This window comes from Papio anubis, chromosome 2 (assembly GCF_008728515.1).
Source record: "Papio anubis isolate 15944 chromosome 2, Panubis1.0, whole genome shotgun sequence".
Lineage (NCBI taxonomy): Eukaryota > Metazoa > Chordata > Mammalia > Primates > Cercopithecidae > Papio > Papio anubis.
Window position 1 is genome coordinate 101,473,251 of NC_044977.1, and position 6,000 is coordinate 101,479,250.

Here is a 6,000-nt window from a genome sequence, read left to right on the forward strand (position 1 = left end):
TTCTCAGATTGAGCACTAGGAGACCTGAATTAGCATTTACTGAGGGATGAGGGGGACTGTGGAAGAAACCATGTTGGAGGTGAGGGGTAGGTCAAGAGCTCAATTTTGGACTTTCTAAGCATGAGATGCCTATGATCCAAAAGGAGATGTTACAAGGCAGTGAAATACATGAGCCTTGAGATCAGAGGAAAGAAGTCAGGATTGTAAATATTATATATAGATGGACTTTAAAAAGAAATTCGTGAAGTGTAGATAAAGAAGAGAAGAGCTCAAGAACTGAGTCCTGGAGATCCCAATATTAGAAGAGCGGACAATAGAGGGAGAACCACCAATAGAGAGTGAGAAGGAGCTGCCAGTGAGCTCAGAGGCAAACCAGGAGAGTGCAGGGGTCCTGGAAGCCAAGTAAAGACGGTGCTTCAATGTAGGTGGCATGATTCCCTGCATCCAGTGGAATCTGGGGCCTGCAAATTGACCTTTGGGTTTAGTTATAAGGAGATCATTGTTGAACTTGACAAGATTTGTTTGGGTAGAGTGGTGAGGACAAAATCTTGATTAAGGGAGAATGGGGGTGGGCGCCGTGGCTCATGCATGTAATCTCAGCACTCTGAGAGGCCAAGGCGGGCAGATACTTGAGGTCAGGAGTTCAAGACCAGCCTGGCCAACATGGCGAAACTCTGTCTCTACTAAAAATACAAAAATTAACTGAGTGTGGTGGCACGTGCCTGTAGTACCAACTACTTAGGAGGCTGAGGGAAGAGAATCTCTTGAACCCGGGGGGCAGAGATTGCAGTGAGCCAAGGTCACGCCACTGCACTCCAGCCTGGGTGACAGTGGGTGACAGAGTGAGACTCGGCCTCAAAAAAAAAAAAAGAGAAAGAGAATGGGAGATGAAAGGCAGTAGCTGGAGGGAGAAGTGGAAATGCTCTTTGTGAAAAATAACAGCATATTTGCAGATGGGAATAATACAGGAGAGAGGGGAGAAATGATGATTCAGGAGAGAAGGCAGAGAATGGTAAAGCCATGTCCTTAAGAGGCAGAGAGAGGATAGGATCTAAGGCTTCGGGGAAGGAGCCAGCCTGACCTAAGAGTAGAGACAATTACTGCACACTAATAGGAAGGAAGACAAGGCATGTGAGTACTGTGTCAGGAAACTGGCTGGATCTGGCAATGGGAGCTCATGAAAATTCTCTTCTGACACTTCTAATTCTCAAGAAAGTAAGGAGCAAGGTAATCAGCTGAGGTGGGATGGGGAGGCTGCACTGGAGGTCTGAAAGAGGTAAGCTATAAAGTCATCACCTAGGGAAGTGGATGGAATGGGGAAAAGGACAGTTGCTGAGCAGCACTCTGAGCTACTTGAGGTTTCAGTGGTCATGGATTCAGAGAGAGAGACTAGTCAGCACTTTACAACTTTCAGTTCCCTGAATGCTATCTGGGTTTCTTTTTTTTTTCCTGTTTGTTCATCTTAGTCCTTCTCAATTTTACTGTTGGTTTTGCAGAAATGTCTGGTGGTCCATGGTGGCCCATTTATATTTGAAGTAAAGGGCTAGGTTAGTTCATGTAGGTGACTGAAGACACTCAAAGTTCCCCTCCCCAGTTACTAAATAGGCTGAATGAAAAAAAGACCTACAACTAGACATGTCATGGTCAAGTTTCAGAACACCAAAAATGAAGAGGCAATCTTAAAGTCTTCAGGTACACACACAAAAATGATAACAGCAGTAAAATTGTCACTTGCAAAAATAAAAATAATAAGGTATCAGAATGCCATCAGCAATCCTAGGGGCTAGAAGATAAAAAGCAAGCCTTCAAAATTCTAGAATTCTAGACCTAGCTCAATCACCAATACAGCAAAATGGTAGAATAAACATACCTTTCATCGTACTTATGATGTGTTCCAACAAAATAAGGAAATCAAAGAAAGACAAGGGCAGGAAAGAGTGAATCCATCTCAGAAGAGCAATGAAGGGAAAGCCCAGGATGAAGGTTTACCTTTCATCACTCTTAGTTGCACGCCTTTCCTCAGGTTCAAATGTCTTTACGTTGTGCATTTATCACTTTCACAACTGTTTCTTTTGAAATAGAGTCTTGCTCTGTCACCCAGGCTGGAGTGCAGTGGCGCAATCTCTGCTCACTGCAACCTCCATCTCCCGCATTCAAGTGATTCTCATCCCTCAGCCACCTGAAATAGCTGGGATTACATGCACCACCATGTCTGGCTAATTTTTGTGTTTTTAGTAGAGGCGAGGTTTCACCATGTTGGCCAGGCTGGTCTCGAACTCCTGATCTCAAGTGATCCTCCCACCTCAACCTCCCAAAGTGCTGGGATTACAGGCGTGAGCCACTGCGCCCAGCCTAACAACTATTTTTGTTTAAATAACTCTTTACTTTTTACCTCTCAGATCGTCAAAATTCTGGACACTGTAACTTCTCCCCTCATATGACTCAAAGTGTTGGAAAAATATATAAGCGTAATTCCTTACTAATTTTTCACATCAAACCTCTTTCTTTTTCATATTATCAGAAATATTTAGATTTAACTATTTATAACTGGTTTCATTGTTATCAATAGTTACATAAAATGCCTCTTCATATAAAAATGCCTCTTCACATAAAAATGCCTCTTTATTACAGAAGCTGTCTTCATTTTAATTTATTTTTAATTTATTTTATTTGAATTTAGTTTTCTTTTGGCTGAATCCTTTCAGCCATATTACCCTTTCCAGAAAAAGTTCCTGGGCAATATACTTTCCAAAATGTCTTTCTGTGACTTGTACACATTGATAATACACAAATGGGCATAATTTCTAGGGTTACACATTTTCTCCACAAACTCTAAGACAATGCTCAATTGGCTTCTATTATTTAATTAAAAGAGGGTATGTATCCTTGGCTGTTTAGTAGAATCCTGTTTAGCAAATGCACACACCAGGAAGTAAACATGATCCCCAGTACTGAATTCCATGAGCTACACATTCTATCTGAGCACTACTCTTGTTTTCTCTTCTTTAAAAACATATGGTTGCTTTATTTATTTAGAAGTGGATAACATTAAACATGGAAGCTTTCCATTTGTGGCACTGAATGATGGCCTACACAGAGGATCCTTCAAAAGCTGCAATCAAGTACCCACCCATCTAACACAAACCCAATTGAGATCTTCTGGTTCATTTGCTTGAAATTTCTTTTTGATTCCATCCTTAGAGTTTGTGTAGATCATTTTACTTTTCAGAGGTGGTAGTTCTGGTGCCCACAAAAACAAACAAACAAACAAACAATACTCTTCTGAATTTCTTTGTTTCAAAGCTTGCATCATATAAAGCATATCAGCAATCTTTTTCAGGAAGCATTCCCACAAAGTGCTTGAAAGGACCGGTTATGGTTATACCAGTATCTCCAGCTGAGATCTCTTTGCCCTCTTCTACAATGATGCACTTTTTGTCTGCACTGAGACAAAAAATGACAGTCTTCTTTCTTTGCTTGATTTCTTCTGGTGTGGAGCATTTATGAACTTTCATGTCATGAAAAATGTGACATACTTCATCAGCAACTTGCGTTCCTGAGTCCATCGTTGCTGCTGTGGTCACAGGGACACAGGGGAGGCCACCGGCGGGCACAAGTCTGTGGAGTGTTCTTTTCACAGCTGCAGACCAACACACCGCACTGCTCTTAACTAGAAACGTCTGAACACTGAATATTAAACAATAAAGCCTAAACCCTGGCCACATCCCGACTCTAATCCTAGACCAAACAAAACACTAAAACTCACCTTAATCTTCAGCCCCTTGCCCTAACCTCAATGTTAACCTAAACCTTAATCTTGATGCTACAATTTTAAAGCATGACCATTTGGTCTATGCGTAAAGTGGTTTATCTAAGGCAGTGAGTAAAGAAGGCATCTCCTTCCACTCCCCTTTGCTCACTCTGCCCCAGGCCACAGCCCCTGGCCAGTCCCCTCATTTTCTTCTGGTCTTTACTCACACATCACCTTCTGCAAAGAGTTTAAGCCAATTGTGCAGTTAGAGAGAACAGTCCCCACAAGAGACCACCCTCGCTTCTGACACCAACTGCAATTTAGGGTGCACAACCACCCAAAACCACCCTCAGGTTACATAACTTGCTAGCAGGGCTCACAGAACTCACAGAAAGCTGTTGTATTCATAGTTGTGTTTTATTACAGGGAAGCCATACAGATTAAAATCTGCCAAGGGGAGGGATGAGATCAGCCAAGGCAGAGTCCAGGAGAGTCTGTCTAAATATAACGCTTCCATTTGTTCTCTGTGATGTCATGGGCACCGCTTATCACCAGCGGGCATAAAATCCACTTTACCTATTTGTGTATTGCCTCTCTCTCCCATAGGAATGTGAGCTTCATGACGGCAGGGAATTTGGTCAGCTTTACTCACTGCTGTGTTACTTCTAGAACTGCACCATCCAATATTGTAGCTACTAGCCACGTGTGGGTAGTGAGCACTTGAAAAATGGCTGTCCCACCTCAAAATACACCATAAGTGTAAAATATACATGGAATTTTAAGGGTTTAGTATTAAAAGAAAAATGTAAAATAACTCACTGATAATTTATTATACTGGTTATATGTTAAAATATTTGGTAGATATTAGGTTATATAAAATATATTACTAAAATGTATTTCTCTTTTTTAATAAACTTAAATTGTGATCTGCAATGTGTGCGTGTGTATGTGTCTGTGTGTATCAGACAGCACTGATCTAAAAGAAATGTCAGTAAACTTTTTCTGTAAAGGATCAAGTAGTAAATATCTTAGGCTTTGGGGCTGTATGGCCTCTACTCAACTCTGTTGTTGTAACACAAAAGCAGCCATAGAAAAGACTTAAACAAATAAGTGTTGCTGTGTTCCAATAAAACTTTATCTACAAAAGCAATCCCACAATTTAGCTTATGGTCCACAGTTCTAGCCCCAATCTAGAACATTGATCCATAGTCAATATTCAATAAATACTTGTTGAGCAAATGGCAAGAGAGAAGGCTCATAGCTGCAGCACATAAGCCAGGAGGAGAATGGTAAGATACTTCTGAAGGTAATCAGTGGCCAGAGTGTGTAGCATCTGTTACCCACGGATTTCATTTTAAGCCACTGGAGGAATTTAAGGAGGATAGTGGTAAAATCTAATGCAACTTCTATCAAAGTTCACTGTGATAGATGCTACAGTTTGGCACTCAGACATGCTACTCTCCCACCCCTTTCAGAACTCATCCTGAAGGTTGGCAGCCAAAAGCTCTCAGGTGAGTCCCTCTTCAAGGGTTGCTCATGGTTGAAGAGCACTGCCTTGTTCAAAGTAGCACTCCTGGTCGGGCCTGGTGGCTCATGCCTGTAATCCCAGCACTTTGGGAGGCCAAGGTGGGCGGATCACCTGAGGTCAAGAGTTGGAGACCAGCCTGGCCAATATGGAGAAACTCCGTCTCTACTAAATATACAAAAAATTAGCCGGGCATGGTGGTGTGTGCCTGTAATCCCAGCTACTTGGGAGGCTGAGGCAGGAAAATCGATTGAACCCAGGAAGCGGAGGTTGCATTGAGTGGAGATTGCGCCACTGCACTCCAGCCTAGGTGACAGAGCAAGACTCCGTCTCTAGAAAAAAACAAAAACAAACAAACACAAAAAAAGTAGCACTCCTTTCTCAAAATTAACCCACATTCAATGACTCACTAATGTATGGCATAAAAGTCTGGCCTTCTTGCACCCTGTGCAGACAGTTCCAAAGCACTGCTCCAGCTCCAGAGCTCCCTCTGGGATTGCGAGCAGTGATCTTGGTTGTGGCTGCATGGCATTTCCACAGTCCACCTCACCCCCCACGGGAGTCCATCTGCTTCCATCCCTCTCCCACAGGTGTTGATCTCATGAGCACTCCCCAAAAACCTGCCTGCATGCAAATCTGCATCTCTGAGTCGGAATCCAGAGAACCTGACCTGCAACAGCTTGTACCAGCAGTGGTCCAAGAAAGCAATGCTGATTGTAGGTAA

General features: G+C 42.5%; 1 pseudogene; it reads right to left on the reverse strand.

Moving 5' to 3' along the window:
• Positions 1-2,313: 2,313 nt before the first annotated feature.
• On the reverse strand, positions 2,314-4,627 carry LOC108584116 (annotated as a pseudogene).
• Positions 4,628-6,000: the final 1,373 nt, after the last annotated feature.